Here is a 14,854-nt window from a genome sequence, read left to right as displayed (position 1 = left end):
GGCGTCTTCTGCTTGAGGAGGCCAGGACTTGGGATCAGCATTTTTTTTGGTTAAAGCCACGATAGGAGCCACAATGGTAGAAAAATGTGGAATAAATTGCCTGTAATAATTGGCGAACCCCAAAAAGCGTTGGATAGCACGGAGTCCGGAGGGGCGTGGCCAATCTAAGACGGCAGAGAGTTTGTCTGGATCCATCTGTAGTCCCTGGCCAGAGACCAAATATCCTAGAAAAGGAAGAGATTGGCATTCAAACAGACATTTCTCAATTTTGGCATAGAGTTGGTTGTCACGAAGTCTCTGAAGAACCATACGGACATGCTGGCGGTGTTCTTCTAGATTGGCAGAAAAAATTAGGATATCGTCCAGATATACAACAACACAGGAGTATAACAGATCACGAAAAATTTCATTGACAAAGTCTTGGAAGACGGCAGGGGCGTTGCACAGTCCAAAGGGCATGACCAGATACTCAAAGTGTCCATCTCTGGTGTTAAATGCCGTTTTCCACTCGTCCCCCTCTCTGATGCGGATGAGGTTATAGGCGCCTCTTAAGTCCAATTTAGTGAAGATGTGGGCACCTTGGAGGCGATCAAAGAGTTCAGAGATGAGGGGTAAGGGGTAGCGGTTCTTAACCGTGATTTTATTAAGACCGCGGTAGTCAATGCAAGGACGTAGGGAGCCATCCTTTTTGGACACAAAGAAAAATCCGGCTCCGGCAGGAGAGGAGGATTTACGGATAAAGCCCTTTTTTAGATTCTCCTGGACGTATTCGGACATGGCAAGAGTCTCTGGGGCAGAGAGAGGATAAATTCTGCCCCGGGGTGGAGTAGTGCCCGGGAGGAGGTCGATAGGGCAATCATAAGGCCTGTGAGGAGGTAGAGTCTCAGCTTGTTTTTTACAGAAAACATCCGCGAAGTCCATATAGGCCTTAGGGAGACCGGTTACTGGAGGAACCACAGAGTTACGGCAAGGGTTACTGGGAACCGGTTTTAGACAGTTCTTGGAACAAGAGGACCCCCAACTCTTGATCTCCCCAGTGGACCAATCCAGGGTAGGGGAATGAAGTTGAAGCCAGGGAAGTCCAAGGAGAATTTCCGAGGTGCAATTGGGGAGGACCAAAAGTTCAATCCTCTCATGATGAGATCCGATGCTCATAAGAAGGGGCTCCGTGCGGAAACGTATGGTACAGTCCAATCTTTCATTATTTACACAATTGATGTAGAGGGGTCTGGCGAGACTGGTCACCGGGATGTTGAACCTGTTGACGAGAGAGGCCAAAATAAAATTTCCTGCAGATCCAGAGTCCAAGAAGGCCACTGTAGAGAAGGAGAAGGCAGAGGCAGACATCCGCACAGGCACAGTAAGACGTGGAGAAGCAGAGTAGACATCAAGGACTGTCTCACTTTTGTGCGGAGTCAGCGTACGTCTTTCCAGGCGGGGAGGACGGATAGGACAATCTCTCAGGAAGTGTTCGGTACTAGCACAGTACAGGCAGAGGTTCTCCATACGGCGTCGTGTCCTCTCTTGAGGTGTCAGGCGAGACCGGTCGACCTGCATAGCCTCCACGGCGGGAGGCACAGGAACAGATTGCAGGGGACCAGAGGAGAGAGGAGCCGAGGAGAAGAAACGCCTCGTGCGAACAGAGTCCATATCTTGGCGGAGTTCCTGACGCCTTTCGGAAAAACGCATGTCAATGCGAGTGGCTAGGTGAATAAGTTCATGTAGATTAGCAGGAATTTCTCGTGCGGCCAGAACATCTTTAATGTTGCTGGATAGGCCTTTTTTGAAGGTCGCGCAGAGGGCCTCATTATTCCAGGACAATTCTGAAGCAAGAGTACGGAATTGTACGGCATACTCGCCAACGGAAGAATTACCCTGGACCAGGTTCAACAGGGCAGTCTCAGCAGAAGAGGCTCGGGCAGGTTCCTCAAAGACACTTCGGATTTCCGAGAAGAAGGAGTGTACAGAGGCAGTGACGGGGTCATTGCGGTCCCAGAGCGGTGTGGCCCAAGACAGGGCTTTTCCGGACAGAAGGCTGACTACGAAAGCCACCTTAGACCTTTCAGTGGGAAACAGGTCCGACATCATCTCCAGATGCAGGGAACATTGGGAAAGAAAGCCACGGCAAAACTTAGAGTCCCCATCAAATTTATCCGGCAAGGATAAGCGTATCCCAGGAGCGGCCACTCGCTGCGGAGGAGGTGCAGGAGCTGGCGGAGGAGCTGACTGCTGAAGCTGTGGTAGTAACTGTTGTAGCATAACGGTCAGTTGAGACAGCTGTTGGCCTTGTTGCGCTATCTGTTGTGACTGCTGGGCGACCACCGTGGTGAGGTCAGCGACAACTGGCAGAGGAACTTCAGCGGGATCCATGGCCGGATCTACTGTCACGATGCCGGCTGGCAGGTAGTGGATCCTCTGTGCCAGAGAGGGATTGGCGTGGACCGTGCTAGTGGACCGGTTCTAAGCCACTACTGGTTTTCACCAGAGCCCGCCGCAAAGCGGGATGGTCTTGCTGCGGCGGTAGTGACCAGGTCGTATCCACTAGCAACGGCTCACCTCTCTGGCTGCTGAAGATAGGCGCGGTACAAGGGAGTAGGCAAAAGCAAGGTCGGACGTAGCAGAAGGTCGGGGCAGGCAGCAAGGATCGTAGTCAGGGGCAACGGCAGAAGGTCTGGAAACACAGGCAAGGAACACACAAGGAACGCTTTCACTGGCACTAAGGCAACAAGATCCGGCAAGGGAGTGCAGGGGAAGTGAGGTGATATAGGGAAGTGCACAGGTGAACACACTAATTGGAACCACTGCGCCAATCAGCGGCGCAGTGGCCCTTTAAATCGCAGAGACCCGGCGCGCGCGCGCCCTAGGGAGCGGGGCCGCGCGCGCCGGGACAGAACAGACGGAGAGCGAGTCAGGTAGGGGAGCCGGGGTGCGCATCGCGAGCGGGCGCTACCCGCATCGCGAATCGCATCCCGGCTGGCAGCGGAATCGCAGCGCCCCGGGTCAGAGGACGTGACCGGAGCGCTGCCGCGGGGAGAGTGAAGCGAGCGCTCCGGGGAGGAGCGGGGACCCGGAGCGCTCGGCGTAACAGTGCCATGTACATTTGAGGTCTAAATTGGTGATTTGCACAGGGGTAGCTGATTTTACAGCGGTTCTGACATAAACAAAAAACAATAAATCTCCAGGTGTGACCACATTTTGGAAACTAAACCTCTCATGGAATGTAACAAGGGGTATAGTGAGCCTTAACACCCCACAGGTGTTTGACGAATTTTCGTTAAAGTTGCATGTGAAAATGAAAAAAAAATAATAATTTCACTAAAATGCTGGTGTTACCCTACATTTTTCATTTTCACGAGGGAGAATAGGAAATAAGCCCTCCAAAATTTGTAGCCCCCTTTCTTCTGAGTAAGAACATACCCCATATGTGGATGTAAAGTGCTCTGCGGGCGAACTACAATGCACAGAAGAGAAGGAGCGCCATTGGGCTTTTGGAGAGAGAATGTGTTAGAAATTGAAGGCCATGTGTGTTTACAAAGCCCCCATAGTGCCAGAACAGTGAACCCCACCCACATGTGACCCCATTTTGGAAACTACACCCCTCACGTAATGTAATACGGGGTACACTGAGCAATTCACCCCACAGGAGTCTGACAGATTTTTGGAACAGTGGTCCGTGAAAATGAAAAATTTTATTTTTCATTTGCACAGTCCACTGTTCCAAAGATTTGTCAAATGCCAGTGGGGTGTAAATGTTCACTGCACCCCTTATTAAATTCTGTGAGGGGTGTAGTTTCCAAAATGGGGTCAAATGTTCTGGCACCACGGGGGGCTTTGTAAATGCACATGGCCTCCCACTTCTATTCCAACCAAATTCTCTCAACAAAAGCTCAATGGCGCTCCTTCTCTTCTGAGCATTGTAGTTAGCCTGCAGAGCACTTTACATCCACATATGGGGTATTTCCATACTCAAAAAAATGGGGTTACAAATTTAGGGAGGCTTTTTCTCTAATTACCCCTTGTGAAAATGAAACAAATTGGGGTGACACCAGCATTTTAGTGGAAAAAATCTAATTTTTTATTTGTCAAGCACCTGCTGGGCTCACTGTACCCCTTGTTACATTCCCTGAGGGGTGTAGTTTCCCTGAGGGGTGTAGTATGCCATGTGTGTTTTGTTTTTTTTTGCTGTTCTGGCATCATCAGGCTTCCTAAATGCGACATGCTCCCCAAAAACCATTTCAGCAAAATTTGCTTTCCAAAAGCCAAATGTGACTTCTCTTCTGAGCATTGTAGTGCGCCCGCAGTGCACTTGAAGTCGACACGTGGGGTATTTCCATACTCAGAAGAGATGGGGTTACAAATTTTGGGGGGCATGAGGGGGGCATGAGGGGTGTAGTTTCCAAAATGGGGTCACAGGTGGGGGGGTTCACTGTTCTGGCACCACGGGGGGCTTTGTAAACGCACATGGCCCCCAACTTCCATTCCAAACAAATTCTCTTTGAAAAAGCTCAATGGAGCTCCTCCTCTTCTGAGCATTGTAGTGCGCCAGCAGAGCACTTGACTTCACACATGGGGTATTTCCATACTCAGAAGAGATGGGGTTACAAATTTTGGGGGGCATTTTCTCCTATAACACCTTGTAAAAATTTTGGGGGAAACCAGCATTTTAGTGAAAAAAAAGAATTCATTTACACATCCGATTTTAACGAAAAGTCGTCAAACACCTGTGGGGTGTTAAGGCTCACTGGACCCCTTGTTACGTTCCTTGAGGGGTGTAGTTTCCAAAATAGTATGCCAAGTTTTTTTTTTTGTTTTTTGTTGATCTGGTACCATAGGGGCTCCCTAAATGTGACATGCCCCCCAAAAACCATTTCAGAAAAACTCACTCTCCAAAATCCCATTGTCGTTCCTTCCCTTCTGAGCATTGTAGTGCATCCACAGAGTACTTGACATCCACATATGAGGTATTTCCTTACTCGAGAGAAATTGGGTTACAAATTTTGGAGGGCTTTTTCTCCTTTTACCCCTTGTAAAATTTCAATTTCGAGTGTATAAAATGAGGATTTAGAATTTTCTCCTTCACCTTGCTGCTATTCCTGAGAAACACCTAAAGGGTTAACACACTTTCTGAATGTCATTTTGAATACTTTGTGGGGTGCAGTTGTTAAAATGGGGTCATTTATGGGGTATTTCTAATATGAAGGCCCTTCAAATCCACTTCAAAACGGAACTGGTCCCTGAAAAATTCCAATATTGACAATTTTGTGAAAAACTGGAAAATTGCTGCTGAACTTTGAAGCCCTCTGATATCTTCCAAAAGTAAAACATGTAAACTTCATTATGCAAATATAAAGTAGACATATTGAAAATGCGAATCAATACATAATTTTTTGGGAATATCCATTTTCCTTACAAGCAGATAGTTTCAAAGTTAGAAAAATGCTAAATTTTCATTACATTTTGAGATTTTTCACCAAGAAAGGATGCAAGCAATGACGAAAATTTGCCACTGTGTTAAAGTAGAAATAGTCGCGAAAAAACTATCTCGGAATCAGAATAATCGGTAAAAGCATCCCAGAGTAATTAATGCATAAAGTGACAGTGGTCAGAATTGCAAAAAAAGTGTTCAGTCCTTAAAGTGTATCGGTCAGATCCAACAAAAAAAACTTTTTTTTAAATATATCACTCAGTACCTAATCCTGACCATGTACATCAAATTTTTATGTGTCTGGCACCTTTATTTATTTTTTTATTACACTTTTAATTTAGCTCACTAGTCTGAATTCCTCTCAAAGGGAGGGGGCATGGCCACACTGCAAATCTCCGCCCCCGCCCTTAGTATGTTGTCTGCTCACATCTCCCCTAGCATTAGCAAAACTAAAACTCCCAGCTTGTCCTCACTGACAGTAGCAGGACACAAGCTGACAGTGGGAGGATTGTTCCTCCAGCTATGAGCCCTGCGCTCACAGCTGTCAATCAACCAAGTCTGTCCATGACATAGGATTGGTTTAGCATGCTTTACAACATATCAAAAGTTTTTGTATCTGACAGTGCCCATTTAAGGTGAAAAAGGGCTCAGTCCTTAAGGGGTTAATGTACCTATTTACAAGTTCCAATTACCGACTATATGGCGTGAATATTGCCCTTTGTAAAATCAGAAGATGCTCGTTCGTTGGCTGATCACATCTTTAATGCAACAATCCTGTGTAACCTGGTTCTGATGATAATAATGGAATCCAGTGACCATTAGTGTAGCTGTTCATTCCCGATGACTAGGTCATTTTATAAGCACTGATCAACGTATTCATTACAGTCTTTGTTTAAATGACAATGTAGAGAATCAGCTCTAGACCATAATGACCTTAGCAGAAGATAAATGTAGCTGCAGAAATATGGTAAAGATGGTGGCTAATACTGTACTAGCCAAGTGATGCTGAGCATCATGGATAGATATGTGGCACAGATCGCTTCTACATTTAAATGCACTGGGGCACTGGCCACTAAACATTACCTCATACCACATTGTTACGCCGAGCGCTCCGGGTCCCCGCTCCTCCCCGGAGCGCTCGCTTCTCTCTCCCCGCGGCAGCGCTCCGGTCACGTCCTCTGACCCGGGGCGCTGCGATTCCGCTGCCAGCCGGGATGCGATTCGCGATGCGGGTAGCGCCCGCTCGCGATGCGCACCCCGGCTCCCCTACCTGACTCGCTCTCCGTCTGTTCTGTCCCGGCGCGCGCGGCCCCGCTCCCTAGGGCGCGCGCGCGCCGGGTCTCTGCGATTTAAAGGGCCACTGCGCCGCTGATTGGCGCAGTGGTCCCAATTAGTGTGTTCACCTGTGCACTTCCCTATATCACCTCACTTCCCCTGCACTCCCTTGCCGGATCTTGTTGCCTTAGTGCCAGTGAAAGCGTTCCTTGTGTGTTCCTTGCCTGTGTTTCCAGACCTTCTGCCGTTGCCCCTGACTACGATCCTTGCTGCCTGCCCCGACCTTCTGCTACGTCCGACCTTGCTTTTGCCTACTCCCTTGTACCGCGCCTATCTTCAGCAGCCAGAGAGGTGAGCCGTTGCTAGTGGATACGACCTGGTCACTACCGCCGCAGCAAGACCATCCCGCTTTGCGGCGGGCTCTGGTGAAAACCAGTAGTGGCTTAGAACCGGTCCACTAGCACGGTCCACGCCAATCCCTCTCTGGCACAGAGGATCCACTACCTGCCAGCCGGCATCGTGACAGTAGATCCGGCCATGGATCCCGCTGAAGTTCCTCTGCCAGTTGTCGCTGACCTCACCACGGTGGTCGCCCAGCAGTCACAACAGATAGCGCAACAAGGCCAACAGCTGTCTCAACTGACCGTTATGCTACAACAGTTACTACCACAGCTTCAGCAGTCATCTCCTCCGCCAGCTCCTGCACCTCCTCCGCAGCGAGTGGCCGCTCCTGGGATACGCTTATCCTTGCCGGATAAATTTGATGGGGACTCTAAGTTTTGCCGTGGCTTTCTTTCCCAATGTTCCCTGCATCTGGAGATGATGTCGGACCTGTTTCCCACTGAAAGGTCTAAGGTGGCTTTCGTAGTCAGCCTTCTGTCCGGAAAAGCCCTGTCATGGGCCACACCGCTCTGGGACCGCAATGACCCCGTCACTGCCTCTGTACACTCCTTCTTCTCGGAAATCCGAAGTGTCTTTGAGGAACCTGCCCGAGCCTCTTCTGCTGAGACTGCCCTGTTGAACCTGGTCCAGGGTAATTCTTCCGTTGGCGAGTATGCCGTACAATTCCGTACTCTTGCTTCAGAATTGTCCTGGAATAATGAGGCCCTCTGCGCGACCTTCAAAAAAGGCCTATCCAGCAACATTAAAGATGTTCTGGCCGCACGAGAAATTCCTGCTAATCTACATGAACTTATTCACCTAGCCACTCGCATTGACATGCGTTTTTCCGAAAGGCGTCAGGAACTCCGCCAAGATATGGACTCTGTTCGCACGAGGCGTTTCTTCTCCTCGGCTCCTCTCTCCTCTGGTCCCCTGCAATCTGTTCCTGTGCCTCCCGCCGTGGAGGCTATGCAGGTCGACCGGTCTCGCCTGACACCTCAAGAGAGGACACGACGCCGTATGGAGAACCTCTGCCTGTACTGTGCTAGTACCGAACACTTCCTGAGAGATTGTCCTATCCGTCCTCCCCGCCTGGAAAGACGTACGCTGACTCCGCACAAAGGTGAGACAGTCCTTGATGTCTACTCTGCTTCTCCACGTCTTACTGTGCCTGTGCGGATGTCTGCCTCTGCCTTCTCCTTCTCTACAGTGGCCTTCTTGGACTCAGGATCTGCAGGAAATTTTATTTTGGCCTCTCTCGTCAACAGGTTCAACATCCCGGTGACCAGTCTCGCCAGACCCCTCTACATCAATTGTGTAAATAATGAAAGATTGGACTGTACCATACGTTTCCGCACGGAGCCCCTTCTTATGAGCATCGGATCTCATCATGAGAGGATTGAACTTTTGGTCCTCCCCAATTGCACCTCGGAAATTCTCCTTGGACTTCCCTGGCTTCAACTTCATTCCCCTACCCTGGATTGGTCCACTGGGGAGATCAAGAGTTGGGGGTCCTCTTGTTCCAAGAACTGTCTAAAACCGGTTCCCAGTAACCCTTGCCGTAACTCTGTGGTTCCTCCAGTAACCGGTCTCCCTAAGGCCTATATGGACTTCGCGGATGTTTTCTGCAAAAAACAAGCTGAGACTCTACCTCCTCACAGGCCTTATGATTGCCCTATCGACCTCCTCCCGGGCACTACTCCACCCCGGGGCAGAATTTATCCTCTCTCTGCCCCAGAGACTCTTGCCATGTCCGAATACGTCCAGGAGAATCTAAAAAAGGGCTTTATCCGTAAATCCTCCTCTCCTGCCGGAGCCGGATTTTTCTTTGTGTCCAAAAAAGATGGCTCCCTACGTCCTTGCATTGACTACCGCGGTCTTAATAAAATCACGGTTAAGAACCGCTACCCCTTACCCCTCATCTCTGAACTCTTTGATCGCCTCCAAGGTGCCCACATCTTCACTAAATTGGACTTAAGAGGCGCCTATAACCTCATCCGCATCAGAGAGGGGGACGAGTGGAAAACGGCATTTAACACCAGAGATGGACACTTTGAGTATCTGGTCATGCCCTTTGGACTGTGCAACGCCCCTGCCGTCTTCCAAGACTTTGTCAATGAAATTTTTCGTGATCTGTTATACTCCTGTGTTGTTGTATATCTGGACGATATCCTAATTTTTTCTGCCAATCTAGAAGAACACCGCCAGCATGTCCGTATGGTTCTTCAGAGACTTCGTGACAACCAACTCTATGCCAAAATTGAGAAATGTCTGTTTGAATGCCAATCTCTTCCTTTTCTAGGATATTTGGTCTCTGGCCAGGGACTACAGATGGATCCAGACAAACTCTCTGCCGTCTTAGATTGGCCACGCCCCTCCGGACTCCGTGCTATCCAACGCTTTTTGGGGTTCGCCAATTATTACAGGCAATTTATTCCACATTTTTCTACCATTGTGGCTCCTATCGTGGCTTTAACCAAAAAAAATGCTGATCCCAAGTCCTGGCCTCCTCAAGCAGAAGACGCCTTTAAACGACTCAAGTCTGCCTTTTCTTCGGCTCCCGTCCTCTCCAGACCTGACCCTTCCAAACCCTTCCTATTGGAGGTTGATGCCTCCTCAGTGGGAGCTGGAGCTGTTCTTCTACAAAAAAATTCTTCCGGGCATGCTGTCACTTGTGGTTTTTTCTCTAGGACCTTCTCTCCAGCGGAGAGGAACTACTCCATCGGGGATCGAGAGCTTCTAGCCATTAAATTAGCACTTGAGGAATGGAGGCATCTGCTGGAGGGATCAAGTTCTCCTGTTATTATCTACACCGACCACAAGAACCTCTCCTACCTCCAGTCTGCCCAACGGCTGAATCCTCGCCAGGCCCGGTGGTCTCTGTTCTTTGCCCGATTTAATTTTGAGATTCACTTTCGTCCTGCCGATAAGAACATTAGGGCCGATGCTCTCTCTCGTTCCTCGGATGCCTCAGAAGTTGAACTCTCTCCGCAACACATCATTCCACCTGACTGCCTGATCTCCACTTCTCCTGCCTCCATCAGGCAGACTCCTCCAGGAAAGACCTTTGTTTCTCCTCGCCAACGCCTCGGAATCCTCAAATGGGGTCACTCCTCCCATCTCGCAGGTCATGCGGGTATCAAGAAATCTGTGCAACTCATCTCCCGCTTCTATTGGTGGCCGACTCTGGAGACGGATGTTGTGGACTTTGTGCGAGCCTGCACTATCTGTGCCCGGGATAAGACTCCTCGCCAGAAGCCCGCTGGTTTTCTTCATCCTCTGCCTGTCCCCGAACAGCCTTGGTCTCTGATTGGTATGGATTTTATTACTGATTTACCCCCTTCCCGTGGCAACACTGTTATTTGGGTGGTCGTTGATCGATTCTCCAAAATGGCACATTTCATCCCTCTTCCTGGTCTTCCTTCTGCGCCTCAGTTGGCTAAACAATTTTTTGTACACATTTTTCGTCTTCACGGGTTGCCTACGCAGATTGTCTCGGATAGAGGCGTCCAATTCGTGTCTAAATTCTGGAGGGCTCTCTGTAAACAACTCAAGATTAAATTAAATTTTTCTTCTGCATATCATCCCCAGTCCAATGGACAAGTAGAAAGGATTAACCAGATCTTGGGTGATTATTTGCGACATTTTGTTTCCTCCCGCCAGGATGACTGGGCAGATCTCCTCCCATGGGCCGAATTCTCGTATAACTTCAGGGTCTCTGAGTCTTCCTCCAAATCCCCATTTTTCGTGGTGTACGGCCGTCACCCTCTTCCCCCCCTCCCTACTCCCTTGCCCTCTGGTCTGCCCGCTGTGGATGAAATTTCTCGTGACCTTTCCATCATATGGAGAGAGACCCAAAATTCTCTCTTACAGGCTTCATCACGCATGAAGAAGTTCGCGGATAAGAAAAGAAGAGCTCCCCCCGTTTTTTCCCCTGGAGACAAGGTATGGCTCTCCGCTAAATATGTCCGCTTCCGTGTCCCTAGCTACAAGTTGGGACCACGCTATCTTGGTCCTTTCAAAATTTTGTGTCAAATTAATCCTGTCTCTTATAAACTTCTTCTTCCTCCCTCTCTTCGTATCCCTAATGCCTTTCACGTCTCTCTTCTCAAACCACTCATCCTCAACCGTTTTTCTCCCAAATCTGTTCCTCCCACTCCTGTTTCTGGCTCCTCGGACATCTTCTCGGTCAAAGAAATTTTAGCTGCCAAAAAGGTCAGAGGGAAAAATTTTTTTTTAGTGGACTGGGAGGGTTGTGGTCCTGAAGAGAGATCCTGGGAACCTGAGGACAACATCCTAGACAAAAGTCTGCTCCTCAGGTTCTCAGGCTCTAAGAAGAGGGGGAGACCCAAGGGGGGGGGTACTGTTACGCCGAGCGCTCCGGGTCCCCGCTCCTCCCCGGAGCGCTCGCTTCTCTCTCCCCGCAGCAGCGCTCCGGTCACGTCCTCTGACCCGGGGCGCTGCGATTCCGCTGCCAGCCGGGATGCGATTCGCGATGCGGGTAGCGCCCGCTCGCGATGCGCACCCCGGCTCCCCTACCTGACTCGCTCTCCGTCTGTTCTGTCCCGGCGCGCGCGGCCCCGCTCCCTAGGGCGCGCGCGCGCCGGGTCTCTGCGATTTAAAGGGCCACTGCGCCGCTGATTGGCGCAGTGGTCCCAATTAGTGTGTTCACCTGTGCACTTCCCTATATCACCTCACTTCCCCTGCACTCCCTTGCCGGATCTTGTTGCCTTAGTGCCAGTGAAAGCGTTCCTTGTGTGTTCCTTGCCTGTGTTTCCAGACCTTCTGCCGTTGCCCCTGACTACGATCCTTGCTGCCTGCCCCGACCTTCTGCTACGTCCGACCTTGCTTTTGCCTACTCCCTTGTACCGCGCCTATCTTCAGCAGCCAGAGAGGTGAGCCGTTGCTAGTGGATACGACCTGGTCACTACCGCCGCAGCAAGACCATCCCGCTTTGCGGCGGGCTCTGGTGAAAACCAGTAGTGGCTTAGAACCGGTCCACTAGCACGGTCCACGCCAATCCCTCTCTGGCACAGAGGATCCACTACCTGCCAGCCGGCATCGTGACACACATGACCTGGTCCCAACAGGGTGGTTAACCTGCCCTCTAAGAATTTCTGTAACTAGACAAATGGAAACTTGGGCTCAGATTTATCAGTGTGCCTGAAACCAACACTGTCTGGTTTTGCCCATAGCCACCAATGACATCTCAGCTTTCGTATCTTAATACGCTCTGGTAAGATGAAAGCTGAGCTATGATTGGTTGGTATGGGCAAAACCAGACAGTTTTGGTTTCAGGCAAATTGATAAATCTGGGTCTTGGAGTCAACTGTGTGCTGTATGTATTCTCATCTCTATTAGCGTATTCTGCATTTTCAGCTCAGCAGGCATCTAATATGAAGGAGTAAGGTTAATCACCTGCTTTTATCAAAAGCCATCTTAGACATTTCGGTAATAATAGGACCAGCTAGGAACACTAATGCGAACTAAGACATAAAAGAGTTCACGGAAGGTACTGTACTGTACTTATTCTGAGCAGCAGCTGTGAAACTTCAAATGTATTCTGTATGCTCGGCCTCTTCTCTTTTCACCGAAAAACAAAGCCATTTTCCATCTTGCTATGCCATAAACACTACACTCAGTATGCAGCCTTTCATTGAACAGTAAACATGTATGCTGAAAATCAGGGACAGCTTGACATAAGGAACAAAGGGAGAGTCGGACACATTGAACTAAAGTGAGTTTTCAAAGACAATAATCAATTGTACATTATGGATGACATTTTTGCAAATGTGTTAAGCGCCACAGCACTGAAAGCCTTTAAGCATACACCCCTTCTTCTTTACAAGCTTGATCACCGATGCCTGCAGCTGCAGACTGAAACCACTTATGTGTTAATCGCCAGATAAATGATTGTGACCCTTCTGATGGTACAGCATCGTAAAGATACTGCTATAGTCAATGATATGCCTGGAAACACAGATACTTTCTTCTCTAATTTTCCAATCTGTATTTCTTTGTTCGTATAATGCTTAAAGGGGTACTCCGGTGGAAAACTAAATTTTTTTTAAATCAACTGGTGCCAGATAGTTAAACAGATTTGTAAATTACTTCTATTAATAAATCTTAATCCTTCGAGACTTATTAGCTGCTGAATACTACAGTGGAAATTCTTTTCTTTTTGGAACACAGTGCTTTCTGCTGACAACACAAAATTTATATTTACAGTTTTGATATTTTCCATGACAAGATGCTAGTTTTATTTTGCCACGTGCTACAAAAAAGTAAAACAAATATTTAACTATAAAACAAAACAAAAAAAATACACTTTACAATGTGTAATTTCAAAAGGTGAAATTGTGCTGTGGACATTCTGGCACCTGAAGGCCTTGTTATTGCTACCATCTCCTATCTTTACCATCATATTTTCATCTGACACACTACTTATGTCTGAACTAAAACCAAATAAACAGCTTCTTTTTTTTTTTTTTTTATATATTTCTTTTTTTTAATTATAAAATTCATAACAATATAACATATCATCACAGAAACACAGAAATCGCAATTTCCCAACCCACCCAACCCACCCACAAGAGACCCATCCAGAGGAAAGATAAAAAATGCAGGCGTCATCATCAGAAGGTGTTATGACCATTTTCCCATATATTTTTTTTTAGCGCGGGTAAGCTTTTTCTTTGTGCTACTTCCATCCATAAGTTCATATATCCTTATTTTTTTAAACTAAATTAACCCAAGCTTCAAAGTTCGGAATCCTATCTGAAAGTCAAATTCTTAAAGGGGTACTCTGGTGGAAAACTTTTTATTTTATTTTTTTTTTTTAAATGAACTGATGCCAGAAAGTTAACAGATTTGTAAATTACTTCTATTAAAAAATCTTAATCCTTCCAGTACTTATCAGCGCCTGTATACTACAGAGGAATTTATTTTCTTTTTGTATTTCTTTTCTGTCAAAACCACAGTGCTCTCTGCTCACACCTCTTTTTTGTAAATTTTTTCTCCTGCTTTGGACAGTTCCTAAAATGGACAGAGGTGTCAGCAGAGAGCACTGTGGTTGTGACAGAAAAGAAATCCAAAAAGAAAAGAATTTTCTCTGTAGTATACAGCTGCTAAAAAATACTGGAAGGGTTAAGATTTTTTAATAGAAGTCATTTACAAATCTGTTGAACTTTCTGGCATCAGTTTTCCACCAGAGTACCCCTTTAAAATGATAACTTCTGCGCAAAGAAAAAGCTTTGCCCTCAAGATGCCTACTGCTCCATAATAATTCTCGGTACGCCGAATAACCTCCTCAAATGTAACAGTTATTTTCTTACTTCATAGAATTCTCCAACAAGTAACCGAAAGTGTGGTACTCCATGTGCATTCCTGATCCACCTGGTGGAACAAATAGGCATACAGCAAACGTCATGCATCGCTGTTAGGTCATTTTCTCTTTATAACAAGAGAGTCTATATCCAGCACAGAGTGATTCTGTTTTAGTTTCCATAGCTAGGTCTTAGTCCACCAAAATAACAGTTTACAATAAGAGTCTATGCCAATGGGTGGAAAAATGCCTGTTACATTCATACATTTCAAAGCTACATTATTTTCTCCAGTGATCCCAAACTGCTGAGCTGTACACTCCAGTAAGTCATATGATTCTTTTTTCACTCTTTAGCAACTGACATTTTTTGGCTTCTACTAGTGACTCAGGAGGGGTTTCTATTATTGATTATACAATACAATTACCCTTTTTTCAATGTATCATATAAT

General features: G+C 47.5%; 1 protein-coding gene across 5 annotated transcripts in view; it reads right to left on the bottom strand.

Annotated features, from left to right (window-relative positions):
- Positions 1-14,854, bottom strand: part of TIAM2 (TIAM Rac1 associated GEF 2) — a 488,869-nt gene that overhangs the window by 352,676 nt on the left and 121,339 nt on the right. The window contains exon 1 of one of the 5 annotated variants that reach the window (XM_056567050.1): positions 14,416-14,435. The exons of the other annotated variants lie outside the window; for them this stretch is intronic. The gene's annotated coding sequence lies outside the window, so the exon portion shown is untranslated. Of the gene's footprint in view, positions 1-14,415; positions 14,436-14,854 lie in introns of those variants that run through there. 5 annotated transcript variants of the gene reach the window in all.

This window comes from Hyla sarda, chromosome 3, assembly GCF_029499605.1.
Source record: "Hyla sarda isolate aHylSar1 chromosome 3, aHylSar1.hap1, whole genome shotgun sequence".
Lineage (NCBI taxonomy): Eukaryota > Metazoa > Chordata > Amphibia > Anura > Hylidae > Hyla > Hyla sarda.
This window is presented reverse-complemented; position numbering and strand designations above follow the sequence as displayed.